The 14,030-nt window shown below is 44.7% G+C and overlaps 1 long non-coding RNA gene across 2 annotated transcripts; it reads left to right on the top strand.

Annotated features, from left to right (window-relative positions):
* The first annotated feature begins 2,506 nt into the window (after nt 1-2,506).
* On the top strand, nt 2,507-13,384 carry LOC113953776. Of its 2 annotated transcripts, none has more exons than XR_003530011.1 (4): nt 2,507-2,610; nt 7,048-7,229; nt 7,305-7,370; nt 13,174-13,384. It is a non-coding gene; the product is annotated as an uncharacterized LOC113953776 (long non-coding RNA). The 2 variants fall into 2 exon arrangements; XR_003530012.1 differs by lacking the exon at nt 2,507-2,610 and adding an exon at nt 5,941-6,060.
* Nucleotides 13,385-14,030: the final 646 nt, after the last annotated feature.

The following is a 14,030-nucleotide window of genomic DNA, read 5'->3' as shown; positions in this document are numbered from 1 at the left end:
GTGTCCCTCTGCCTTCAGGCAGCTCAGCACAGCTTGGCCTGGGTCAGATGCCTGCGTTCCTCCTCGCCCTGGGACCCAGCGCTCTTCCTCTCTTTTTGTTTCCTTTTGTTTATGGTACTCAATCCAGCTCTCAGTCCATGCGCAAATGCTCTGCTCCTGGCCAACTTGAACTGGTTTCAAGGAAGATTGCACAAGAGTTCAGGGCTGGTGCTCGGAGCCAGGCCTGCTGGGCTGGCTGTTTTGTTCTCTCGGCCCTAGTCCTGCCGGAGGACCTGCTGGCATGAACTCCCGCCAAAGTGGAGTCAGCAGGATGCCGCACGAGCTGCCTGGCTGGGAGGAGCTAGAGAAGCAGTCCTGTGAGGTCAGGGACAGGCTTTGCAAATTCAGCTTAAAAAAAAAGAAAAAAGAGCAAGTTTGTCTGGGATGCTTTGCTTTCCCTTTAAGCCATTTGGACTGATGGTAAACCCAGCTACTTCCAGGTATAAATAACTTTTATTCCAGCTGAGCAATAAAAGCTCTGCTGTTTGTGGTAGAGAAGCCAGGCTCCAAGTGGTGAGAAAGGAGCTGACAAGGAGAAATAGCTTTCCCAAAATCAAAGGAGAAAAGGTGGAGGGGTCCTGATGGCATACACAGCTGCAAATGTGTCCGGGAGCCTTTACCTCCCTCCCTTGGCACAGGGCTGGGGCACCCTGCAGAAATGGCTCTCTGGGTTGCCATTTGCAGTCTGGCTGGCCTTTGGTGAGAGAAAGCACTTACTACTCTTCTTCTCTCAAGCACAGCTTTTATTTCAAGTGATGTGAAACCCTCGCATGCATGGGTCTAAAAAAGCTGCGGGCGAGTATTAAAAAAACCTTTTTTTTTTTTAAATGGTTCCTAACTTGGTTTTAAAGGCAGTTTTGTTATGTTTGGTTGGTTGGCCTGTCTTTTCAGTAACCTTATCAACAAAAATATCAGCAAAGAGATGATATGGGAATACTTGAAAAAAATCAAACCTATCTGCTCAAGCAGGCTGCAGTAGGGTGGACCCTTGGAGAGTTAGCTGACCTGCTGAGCCTCTGTCAATTATTTTTAAAGAATCACATGGAATGTGAAACTTCAGGATGCAGGAGGTTGCTCAGCAGTCTGTGGCTGAGATGTTGAAGTGCCTTGGGACAACCATTGCCATCACAACGAAGAAATTTTGTTTACTTTCCTGGCACAGGACCTCCCCACTTTGAAGGAATCTGGAGTGACTAAAAATCCCTTGGCAAAGCTCTGTCTTTCTCAGAGGTGGGATTCATCTCAGCTGACTGTAGAAGTGTGAAAGTCACACAATGATCCAAACTAATCATCCTTCCTCTTCTCACAGGGCATAAGAAGCAACACGCATCTCACACACACATATATATGTATATACATATATCTATATATATACATACATATATATATATATATGTATATATATGTTCAGTGGGACAAATCTCTTGCTGGAAGTGCCCACCTCTTCTACTGAGCATAGTGGGAATTTGGGAGTTTTGGTTATTGATAGCTGTCTACCTTAGAGAAGATGAGCACTAAATTGTATGACTTGCCCTGGAGAACAGGCTTACTTTTGGTCCTTTGGAGCCACAGACGAGGTGCTTGATGGCTTACACTGGCTATGCAGTGACATACAAATTCTTTCTCTGACTCACAGGTTCTAGTGCAATTTCTTGGCTGTTGGCAACCTCATTAAAAACCCTGATGAATGCAATGATACAGCCCCTGAATTATTCTCACTTCCACCAATTTTGTTTGAGAACATGGCAATATTCTCCCCATATTTTACAGTTTAATGTAATGCTGATAAATGATATGACAATGATAAATTTTCATTTTATTTAAAGCTGTTTATCATCCATATCTATTATAGAAAGTCATCAATTATGCAAAAAGCGTGAATCTTTAAAGAGCCTCTAAAGTGTCTCTATTTCTGGATTGTATGTGTGTATTCTTTACTCCTTACACTGGAGACTCCTCCATTAAGTATCATTTCGCACAAAGAGCCCGAAAAATGAAACTTGACAGGGAGATCTTAGACAAGCTGGAGGCTTGTCACAAAATGTGGCGGAGCCATAAAAATTTCATGTCTTGGGAGAATCCTTCAACACTTGAAGCTGGGTCCTAATCAGAGAACCAGCGGACTAGATGGATGCGTGTATCTCGGATCAAAAAGCCATGCTCTATGGCTCGCCTGAAGTCACCTTCCATAGCTTAGCCAGGGCTTCTCAATAGAAGGGGAAATAATTAGGTCCTTCATGAGCTCTCATTAGCGGAGGGGTCCACACTGCTCACAGCCCAGAGATTTCTCCAGTCTGCGGTCTGTCGTAAAAGCCAAAGGAGCAGCACCCCAGCAACTGGCATGTGTGTGGACCATGCTGCAGAGACTTGTGGCTTGCGGAGGTCTGCTCTTGCTCTGGAGCAATAGAGCAAGATGGATGAAATGGCTGAGATGTCGTAAGTTGGGCAGCTATTGCTCATCTCTGAGTTTGCACAGCAACCTCTTTGCTATGGAGGGACAGATTCTGCTCACAGGGCAGTGTCTTTGGAGCCACCTTGCACTAACAGCAGTGTAATTGGCAGCTTGTTTTGGTATGTGCATTAAATCACAGTAACAGGGAGGTTTTACAGCAAGGAATACAGGTCAGGGAGTGAATACCAAACAGAGACCCTTTAAAGTAGATGAAGATATTGGAATCTTGGATCTTTTCTTTTTTTCCTTTCAAGATACTGCGATGACAAAAAAAAAAAAAAAGAGTTAAAATAAGGAAATTAGATCACAAAAAGCAAATTAACTAAACAGCACCATCCTGGCCTGATGCTGATCTTGCACATGGTGTGCCAGTAAATCCCAAGTAACCCAGCACACATCTGGGCGTTTCTGGGGCGGCTCTGTCTATTCAGGCCTGCCAGGGTGTTGGAGGGGGCCCGCAGCTGCCAGAGCTCTCCGGTAGCGTGTGACAGGAAAGGGAGAGCTTTCTCACACATCTGACACAAGAGGTCGATTGTGGGGATTGCTGACGGGTGACCTCCCTGTGCCACCAGTGCTGGGGCTGCGGGCTCCTCTGGCACAGGCACCCACTAGGAGACCTTCTGCTCTTGCATTACAATGCCCATAGCATTGTAAGTGTCCTGTAGTTGCCAAAGACTTAGATACTTAAACATCTCCCTGAAGTAATTAGTTGTGTTTTTAAATTACTTACAACGTATTTAGTGCTGTAGGGGATGTGTCAGGTTGTGACAGAGAAGGGAGTAGAAAGCCTGTGGAGTGGGAAGTATGGTGGCATCAGCTATTTTTAAACATGCTATGCAAGGTCACCTTCACAGTATCCCTGCACCCGGCGCTGGTGTCTCCCACCCGCCTGCCCTTCACAGCACATGGTGATCTTTGCCATGAAATCTTTAATTTTCTTTCATTCTTCATTTCTATTCTTTGTTGCCATCAGGAGATGTCCTTGACAGTGCCATGCAACTTTAAGCCAAGTAGGCAATAATACAATGGCAGAGTTGCAGCCATCATGCCTTTTATTGAGTGCATTAAAGGCCTGGGATCAAAGGCTGATTACTTCCAGCTCTAGTAGAGTTGCAGTGGCACATTAGTAGGACTTTTTTTTCTCCCTGCCAGTTCAAACAACTACACAACTTTCCATTCAGCTTCTATTTTTTCCTTAGGTTCAGGGCATGAGGATGAATGGCCTCTGAATCCCGGCTTCTCCCATGGCAGACACTGCCTCTCACTGCCAATCTGCCTGTCACAGAGCTTGTTGTGGATCTTGTACCCAGTGCTTTGACGGTTAGACTGGTCCAGAGCATCACTGCTCTACCAGAGAGAAACCTTTTGCTTTACAGCCATGAGCAAAACCAGTTTCTCTCGTGCCATACAGAGAAATGTTATTTTCTTTTGGTAGCTCTCTCCCATACATGCTGATGAAGGGAGAGAGGTTCCCTCAAGAGGTTCTCCATGGCCCTTCCAGTACCTATTTGTGCATGTCAGCATCTCTGTTTTTTGCCTCCTCTGCTGGACACAGTTCCCAGTGCATCCTGGGATTGTGCTTGTCTTTCCATGACAGCATCCCATTGGTGCCCAAAATAATTAACTACCAGCATGTCCTTTTCCCCTTCAGCCAGTTCCAGATGAGTTCACAGTTCACAGTGTCAGTTCTTGCTGTTAATCCATAAACTATAACCTTTACATAGGGTACTGTTCAACATAATTAGATTTCTATTACATGGTGTTCTTTCCTGCAGTTAAACAAGACTTGCTTTACTTCAACAGCCAGCCCCAGGTGAGGTTTAATTGTAAGCTTGGTGTTAAAGCTCTTGTGCTTGCACACCATTCTCTCAAAGCCTCCAGTCCACCACACCACAGCCTGCACTTATCTTGACGTGACACGTTAGCAATCATCCATAGCTCTCTGGCAGCGAGATCCAGACTTGCCCTGCAGGATGTCAGCCCTCTCCCAAGGATCAGCTCTTTTCATGAAGAGAAGAATAAAACCAGGATGGCTCTTAGTCAGGTCACCCTGACTGCAGCATAAACACACTACCTGCTCTGGTGCAAGCTGGAGTGGAAAACAAAGGCACAATAGACCAAACAAGGTCATTAACAACAATTTGATCCAATTATACATCTACAACCAGGGCTCTATGTTTGATGATTTTTATTTTGTGCTGGGAGGGAGGGAAAACAACCTTGCACATAATGGAGTGGTGCTGGGTACTGAAAGGTGTCTCCTCTCACATAAAGCAGCAGTAAAGCCTCCTCAATCCACCTATACCTTGGTTGAGTGTTCATTTACCCCCACTCTCACCACTGCTATTCGCTGTGTTTAAAAAATGTTGGTATGCAGGAAAAGTTTCCTCCTACAGTGAGAGGGCTGCGGCCACCCCCCCTGCCTGAGCCCAGTGGCCGCATGACAGTAAGAGAAATGCCTGGGGAAGTGAATCAATAGTGGCACACTGGCCAGCTGCAGGGTGAGGATGGGGTAAATTGCTGGAAGAAACTTTCCCAGCCACCGGAGGAGTTGGGAGAACAATGCGGAGAAGAGGATGTGAGGCACTTCCCGCCACTGGCCAGCCCCACGCCAAGGAGTGCCGCAGCCTCCAGTGCTATCTTTGTACCCTTGTCATCGTCTGGAGGCGGCTTTTGCTGTTTGCTGTGGGTTTCTATACTCTTGTTTCTTTCAGCTCTCTCTCAGAGATCTAACTGTCTCTGCAAAACAAGGGGACTGTTTTCCCCAGCCTTTCTGGCTGACATCCACTCAGCCCATCCGAGGCAGGTCTCTGGGCCAGACTGGGAGTGTGTTGGTTCCTCTCTAAGATCTGGCTGCTAGAGCAGCGCAGATGCTTTTTTTCTCTTCTCATCCCTCTTTCCCTCCTTCTATCCCTGAGAGATGGAGATAGTGGATGTCTTGTTTGTTATGCTTTCCCATCACATTTGTCTATTACCAGCCACTTGAATCTCTGTCTACATCCTGCAGAGCTGCTTCTCTCTACAATATTCAAGTGCCTTTTGCAAGGGGAAAAAAAAAAAAAACTCACAAAAAACAACCCCAAACAACCCAGCCCTGTGATTTTCCTCCCTGCTCTCAGGAAACAGGTTTGTTTGTTTTTTAATGAATGCAAAAGAATGCAGATAGTGGTGAGGAAAAGCTTGGGCAATGAGTTCGGCACTTCTTTATTTAGGTTTCTCCATGTATATCAGCTGAGCCCAGCAGGCAACAAAGCAAGAGCTGGATGTTATTTCAGGAAAAGTCTGGTCTTTCATGCTTGAGACAGAGTAGTGTCCCTGGAGGGCAAGCCTGGGCTCCTATAGTGCATGGGTGATTTGGACAGAAAATGGTCAAGGAATTTCAGCAATGCTGCTTTTCTTCTCTGTCTTCCAGGCTCTTTGTAGCATATGTCCCCAGGGCTGCCCACTGCCACTGAGACATGTTGGAAGGACTTTGCACCTACAGCTCTGCCTGGCCTGGTATTTCCCACTGCTCCAGTGCTGGGCACTTATGGCTGCACAGGACCAGAGACACAACAGGCACATCCATGGTACATTGTGAGGGATAGACGGTGCATGGCAGTGGTGGGGACTCTGCCACTTACACCGTGTGGGCAAGGCAGCTGTGCTAGCTGGCATTGGCAGAACACTAATAACAGGTTCATTCCAGCTGTGTGCTTCTTGGAAACAATGGGCTGAAATCACAGTCACGCTGATGTCCACATCAAAAAGAAAAAAAATCCTAAAGTGATGTGGCAGATAAAGCACAACATTTCTCTTGACTTACTGCTCCATGCTAGTTAGTTTTAGGTATTTCTGCCTTACTGAAAGTCAAATTTCAGTCTTGAAGCTTCACTTCAGCTTGAAAAGTAGAAGTGCATTACACAGAGCAAGCTGCTTAGACTTATAATTTAATTTAAACAGCATATATATTTTGGCCATGGCTCTTTGCTGAATTCAGCACAGATTCAGGCTTGGTCAGACTGCAACTGCATTTTTCCATGCATAAAATATTCATTGCACTTTTTTACCTGGCTTTAGCCATGATATTGTGTGAATCACATCTTCGGAACACCTCAGTAGTTAAAGGTATATCTGTTCATTGGGATCCAAGCAGCTCTAAGACAGGTCACCTCTAGTTACAAGCCTGATATTCATTTTCCCATGGTGAGCATATTTCTTCTTTAGTCATATGCGATTTTTGCTTCTTTCAAAGTATGTCTTTTGTAGCAGATTTTAATGTAGATTTTTATGCAAGAATGTATTACTAGGTTGTTTTCTATTGATGCAGAGAAATCTTTTCTGCAATTTGCATCCCATTAACAGCTTCATAAGAGACGATCCTGATTCTAATGGCTCTGCACAATAAGCCAATAAAGCCAAATATGGAAGGGATTATGGAGTGTGTTGCTGTCATACCCACAAAATGGTTCATGTGTTCAAAAGAGAGGCATTGACTCATCTGACACCTAAGGTTAGTTCTAAGAGTTACTACTACTGATATTTTTCAGCAGCGCTTTGCCTTTTATCTCCTGTAGGTTGCCTTCTCAATTTTCTTGCTCTGGAAGCAGAAACAGAAGAGGAGCCCCAGCCTGCAGCCTTGCATGTGGGCATCCTACGCAGCCTGACGGGTGGAAAATGCTGCCGGATTCCAAAAAACACAGTGCTGTTACATCATTTCTCTAGTGCTGGAATAACAACAGAGGCTGCCTTAGGGCAGGTATAGGTGCTAGCCAATGTCCCTGCCACTGACACCTTCCTGAAGGCATATTTACACCCAATGCTTTCCCTGTAGGAAAGGCCAGGTGTCTGTGCTGAGCCTCTCAGATCTGCTGCCCATCTTTGATGCTGCTGGCACAAGGTAGGATGGTGGGCAGGCTTACCAGCTGTGGAGGATGAATAACTCTCTCCCCTGGCATCAAAGTTTCAATCCTTAGCCTTGGGGGGAGTTTATCGGGTTTTGTAAACAGATATTGGAAGTGAAGAGCAGAGGTTAGAAGCCAGCCTCCCGCTGCCTGAGACCCTACAGCTATGCAGAGGGATGCAAGGGGATGCCCACATGGGGAAACAGTCCCAAGTTGTGGAGAGGTTTCTGTTCCCATCACTCAGGGAGCACATTTTTACAGTGTTTTTATATAAAACTTCTGCTTTGAGGAATGAGGTGGCAGAAGAATGAACCTGGTAGAAAGCTAGCTCTGAGGAGAGAGGGAGTGTGGTGTGAAAGGTAAAGCTGTAGTCCAGAGCATGGTGGGACCTGCCCACAGCTGACTTTTCTCTCTGTCCACCAGATCCTTCCTTGTCTCCTCCTGCCTCATCTGGGGACAGCACTCACAAGTCAGCTCAGCCATCTGGCTCTCTTGTACCCTCTCTTATCCTGCAGGACACAGCCTGAAGTTCTCATATAAAAACAAGTAATTGTCCAGGCTCCTGGGAAATACATGGAAGGGTACTTGTTTGAACTGTGGCAATGCCCATACCACATTCCCTCGCAGTGCACATGTGATGCTCTATGTGTTTTTAACTAGCTGAAGGTTTTCACAGACTCATTCCCTAATAGAGAGACTTTATAACAAAACAAACAGCACTCAAAAAAGTATTTTGCCTTCTTTAGTCATGTTTGTATATGCTCTTCTTTTTAATTGTTCAGCCATTATGGGGCTTCAGCATGTTTTGTTTGTATATTGTGGCCTGTGTTTTCAGCTTCATGGTTATCAATATTGTCTTTATGCCTCCACTTGATTTAGAGTAGCATTTTCAGAGTCATGGCCCATTCACACTGTTTTTCCTTTAACTTCACTAAGCCGCTGTTGCTGCCATCCACCTTTGAGACAGCAGCACCCTGACCTGAGGATTTTTCCAGTTGTTGCAAAGCACTGAACAGGCGTGGTTCCTCTTCCTGAGACCCACAGGGTACACTGACTGGGCCTGGCAGTGGCAGGAGCTGGATACCAGCTTCAGATCTTCATTAGGAGCTGAGTTGGCCCAGTTTTGACGTGTTCTGATTCACGGTCTGATATCTTCTGACCTCCTGTCTCTACATGGCATGACTCTGAGCTCACCACGTGCCCCTGATGGGTGCATCGCTGGCTGCTTGGGGGTAGGCCCAGGCTTGGGAGGGTTCTCAGACGTGGACCAGCCTGAGGAGATGGTCTGTCACCTCCCAGGGTGTAGGATGTCTGGGAACTGGGTCTGCTCCCCTAAAAATGCAATTTTCTTTGCCACAGGATTTTGCACTTAGCCCAAGCTTTTGTGTTTCTTAAAGTTCTAGCATCTGTAGGGTGTAACTTTATCAAAGACTAAAAAAGACAGTTCAGCCAGCTTCAATATGACCCTCCCTTGTTTTCTTTTCCCTTTCTCTCAGCCTTTGAATTTTCCTTTCCTCTGGACTGCATATTTTATCCTTTATCTTTTTTTCCTCTACAATTCTATTATGGTGATACCTAGCAAAGACCAGGACCCTATTAGACACAGACAACAAAGACAGTTTTCAAAGAACCTGGCTATAAAATGCCTTTTTTGGAAGTTTCTGCTTTCAGTTACTTTTTTCTCTACCTTGTTTTCCATCCTTTTTTCTGGATATTTCCTTCCTTCCTTCCTTCCTTTCTTCCTTCTGTCCTTCCTTCCATCCATCCATCATAGGAGTATGGGAATAAGGAGCTGAGAGGAGCAACATCACTGAAGTGTATCTTTTCTTCCCCATCTACCACTCTGTGTAGCAGCCAGAGAGGAATACAGAAGCCTGTCCTGGAAAGGTTTTGGTGGAGCAGTCAGTGAGTTGAAGGGCTGGCTGCTCTTGCTTTCCAATGGGAGAAGGAGGTGGCCTAGCTGCAAGGCAGCAAGTGACCTATACAGGGGGCATTACATTTCTCACATCCTGAGACCTCATCTGCCAAATGTGGCCCAGCTGTGTCCCCTGCAAGGTCAGTGTGGAGAGCAGGCACCCACATGGCTGTGTGATGGCCCTGCTTTGCTCGGCAGAGTTAGCTACCTCAAATGCCAAGTTAGCGGGCAGAGAGATAGCATTCACCCTTAGAAGCTCCTCCAGCACTGGGCAGCATCCTTAATCAACATGTCTTTGAGGCTCTTGATAAAGAATACAGCAAAATTATTATTTTCATGACAGCCAACATACAGTTTTCGAAACACTCAGGATTGTTTCGGTTTATGCTTCAGACCACAACACTTAAAAGACAAATGCTATGCTCCTCGGTATAGCTTCCTTTAGCTATGATTTTATTTCTTTAGGGCTAAATTTTATTTTAGCCCTAACTAAAATTTTATTTCTGCTAATCTTCTCTAATATTTTCCACTATGGCATTGCAATGCCTGCACTGGCACTGAAGGCTTTTTTATTTGCTGGATGCAATTAGGGTTGACATGCACACACAGACAGGGTCAGAGCTTCTGGGTTGGCTTTCTTTGGGGATTTCAGGGAGGTTATGTAGGTTTTCTCATTTAGGACTTTGGTTGTGTGCAGATGCCTTCAGGCTTTGGGGAGCAGAGAGCTGCAGGATTCCTTTTGGTTAAAAGACAAACTAATGGGTCCAAGCGTACAGCAGTGGCTTTGACAGGTTACACAGAATCATAGAATCATAGGATGGTTTGGGTTGGAAGTGACCTAAATGATCATTCAGTTCCAACACCTTCTACTAGACCAGGCTGTTCAGACATACCTATTTGCAGTGTCACTTCCTATCACACTTGCAGTGGAGGCACTGTGATAACATTTCTTCTGCTAGAGCTTTCTGTTTGGGGATGCTGCAACATTTTCTTCAGGGCATATCGCCCTATGTTGGGGTTGTGCAAAATCTCATCTAAAAAAATTATGGCTAGGCAATGTTTTATATATTTGACATATATAACAACGCATATTGCATCTAGGAACTTAGTGCATAATAATATCCAAGGTGTAAGTTCAAGGGATCCAGCCTGCAGCATCCAGCCAGTGCTACAACCCCCACTCTTAGACAACTTTTGGGTGTTTAAGGTCAGGAGGCACCATTTTAGCCACCTATTCTGCTGTACTGGGTCGTGAGAAGATAGAAATTAATAATCTGGTGAAAGGAGAAAGGAAATGTCTCTAGGTGAGAGACAGGATTCAAGTGAGGACTACCAGAGCTGCTGCTTTGCGTTTGACTTGAGCTGAGCAGTAGTTTTCCTTTTTGGTGTCAAGTGCTAGGCTTTGTAGGCAGCCAGGCGAATGTATGGCATGGATTTCATGTGATGAAGTGTGGAAGTCTAAGATGGCAAATTAAAAGTCCTGGGAAGGCCAGAGGGGGAAGAGCCTTGAGGGGAAGCCATATGAGTAGCGGTTGAGGTCATTTGGTCTGTTCAGCCTGGAGAAGAGGAGACTGAGGGGAGACCTCATTGCAGTCTGCAATTTCCTCGTGAGAGGAAGAAGAGGGACAGGCACTGATCTCTTCTCCTTCATGACCGAGGGAACAGCCTGAAGTTGTGTCAGGGGAAGTTTAGGTTGGATATTAGTTTTAGACTATTGAGCCTTTCCCACTGGGCACCTTTTCAGGACCATTGCTGTAGCTCTCCTTTGCGTTCTCTGCAATCAGCTGAGTCTCCCTGAACTTCTGTGGCCAAAACTGCACAGATGACACTTCAAATGAAGCCTTGACAGCATAGACAACAGGGGAAGAATGGTTTCCTGTTTGTTACAAGCTGTGCTTCTGTTTGTACACTCATTAGAGCACTTTCATTTTTTACTGCAGCATGACCATGCTCATTCATGTTGAGCTGACATCCCTAGACCTCCTGCAGAACTGCTGCTGTGCTAGTTGTTCCCCAGTTGATCTTGCAGTCCTTGATGATGCCTACAAAACCCCAGAGCTCCACTTCGTCTATTCTGAATGGTGCTTCTCTTCCCACCCCTCTATCTCATTTGTCAAGATTCTTTTGCATTCCCCTCCCGTTCTCCAAAGTGCTTGTTCTTCATAGTGTCCTGTGCTAATTTAATGTGTTCCCTACTCTTGTGTTTTTTTCCAAAGATATTAATGAAAATACTGTGCACTGCCAGACAAAAAACAGATGGCTTCAGACTTCATTTGATATGTACTGCCTGTTTGACAGTGAAGCATTTATAACTGCTCTTAGTCTGGTTTTCCAAGCAGCTGTACACTCCTCTAATAGCAGTGTCTTTTAAAGTGTGTTTCTTTGCTTGGTTTATGAAAGTGTCAGGTAAGACAAAGGCAAAAACTCCATTAAAATCAAGATCTAAGACCTACTGTAAAAGGAAATTAGATTGATTTGATATGATTTGCTCTTGTCAAATCAATGCTTGCTGTTCTTCATCTCCTTGTTGTCTTCTAGGTGTTGGAAAATAGTTTATTAAATTACCACTTCCAGTATTTTTCCAGGAATTGATATTAATCTGCCTGATCTCCAATTCCTGGCTTCTCCTTTACATCCTTCCCTTTCATGATAGGTGCTAGATTTGCCTTTCCAAGTGTGCAGAAACACATGCCCCCCATCCCTGACTTCCGTGCTGATGGTGCCAAGTGGGGTTCAGCTGTTTTACCCAGTATGGCAGAAGACTTTCAGGGCTTGTCAGTTGGAATATAACTAAGTTATTTAGACACTGTCTAACCATCTTGTTCTTTCTTGCTGCCAGTATTCTTACCCTCTGACTGGGTATGCTTGTTGTGTTAAATGGAGCACTTTTGAGCAAAGACTGAAGGAAAAAAGTATGAAACAAAAAGCATGTTTGACATCATCACTCAGTATCTCCTGTTCGTGAAACTCAGGTCTTTCTTTAGCTCTCCTGTTGCTACTAGTGCATGCACTTCACACCCACTGTTTGTTGCATCACATCTTCATGTTGTTCTTCCATGCTTATGCTGTTCTTTTATACTTAGTAGCCTGACCTAGTTCCACTTTCTGTGTGCTTCCTCTGCACTTCTGCAACTAATGAAGAGCTCGTGATTTAGCCAGTTGATACCTTACTAGCTTCTCTTTGTACTTGCGCTATGTTGTCCCAGTACCAAGAAGCTCACAGTAGTTCTGTGCCTTTCATATAACTTCCTTAGGGCACTGCCAACTTCCAAAATGTCCTTTCTGCCTAGGATTTGTACCTCTGGGCTTGTGTGTACTAACACTGTGAGTTAGCTAAAGTCTGTCTCAAAGGCCACTGTTTTGTTTTCTTTTTTTCCCTTTGCCTCCTTTTCTCGAAATCATGACTTCTAATACTTCAAGATCGCTCTCACATCAGTTGCTTGTCACCATCACCTGCAAAAACAGTTCCTCTGTATTAATTAGAATAAAATTTTTTAGAGTAGCTGGCCAGGAAGAAGCTAGAGAGATGACAGCTGCTGTCAGTTCAGGGAAGGGCATAGACTGAGTACCAGAATAGAGCCAGACAGAGAAGCCCCTGCATATTTAGCACTTAATGGTGTCAGTAAAAGTTATAATTACCTACCTATGAACTTGTCATTAGTTTCCAGGAAGTGTAGCTAACGGTGGTGCAAATATTTGTGTTATTTGAGTAAAACATGAACAATGAAAGCATGTTATTAAAATACTTTCTCAGTTCTGTTTGTCTGTCTTAAGACCTTTTAATAATTGTACAAATACAATAAAAGGGTTGAGGCCTTATTAGCATAGAGTTAGTCTTCTTTATTAAATTATTCATTGACATTAAAGTGTGTTTTCAAACACAGAGATTTGGGGCCAAGCAGAGCTGTTTTGTCTTCATTGAGCCAGACCCTCCAGCTTCTCAACGGCCAACCAAGATGCATCTGGCCTTCAAGACCATATGAATCTTTTCCAGCCAGCTTTTTCCAGTGCACAGTGTGCGCTGTTCCTGGTAACATCTCACTCCAGCTACATTAGCCCTGGAAGAGCTTTCTTGTGCAAAACTCCAAGCCAAAAGTTGCTTTCTGGGAGCTGCTCTCTTCTTTGCAGCACATCCCACACAAGCTGACCCTCTTCCTCCTGTGGCTTTTCCTAGGTGACTGCCCCTGTGCTGTTCTGGAAAAGGTCCCTGAGCGGAGTGAAGGCAAGTTGTCTTTTGGCTGCTATCTGTGGCTCTGGTATGTTCCTGCTAGTATCCCTTTAGGTACTGAGAGATTCACCAGGAGGGCATCTGGTAACTCTGCTGCAAGTTATTTTAATAACATTATTGATTTCATTACTTCACTGTAGTTTTGCTTCACTACATCAAATCTTGGCACAAGGTAAAGCAGCAGCTACTTAATTCAGTATAAATTATGCTTCTTTATGGGGCATCCAGAAGTAAAGAGAGCTCCCAAAGCTCCCATGGATATCTGCCCAGAGACTGGGATGGTTGCTAAAGGAGCTGTTGACTTTACCTTTCCAAACAACCACATGAGCACAGCTTTATAACTGATTCTTCTTTATATAATTGTATAAAAAGAAAACACTCTTCCACTATTGTAGAAGAGCTATGATGATGCATCAATAGCTGGTATTCTTGCAGGTAATCTGATTTCTGTTCTCTATCTTGCAATTGTTGATCTGATGTGTCCTCCGATGGTTGCTCTTTGAATCATAGGAG

Source organism: Corapipo altera, unplaced genomic scaffold (genome assembly GCF_003945725.1).
Source record: "Corapipo altera isolate COAL_440 unplaced genomic scaffold, ASM394572v1 2c, whole genome shotgun sequence".
Lineage (NCBI taxonomy): Eukaryota > Metazoa > Chordata > Aves > Passeriformes > Pipridae > Corapipo > Corapipo altera.
Note: the sequence above shows the minus strand (reverse complement) of the source record. Positions and strands in the feature narration are given on the sequence as shown.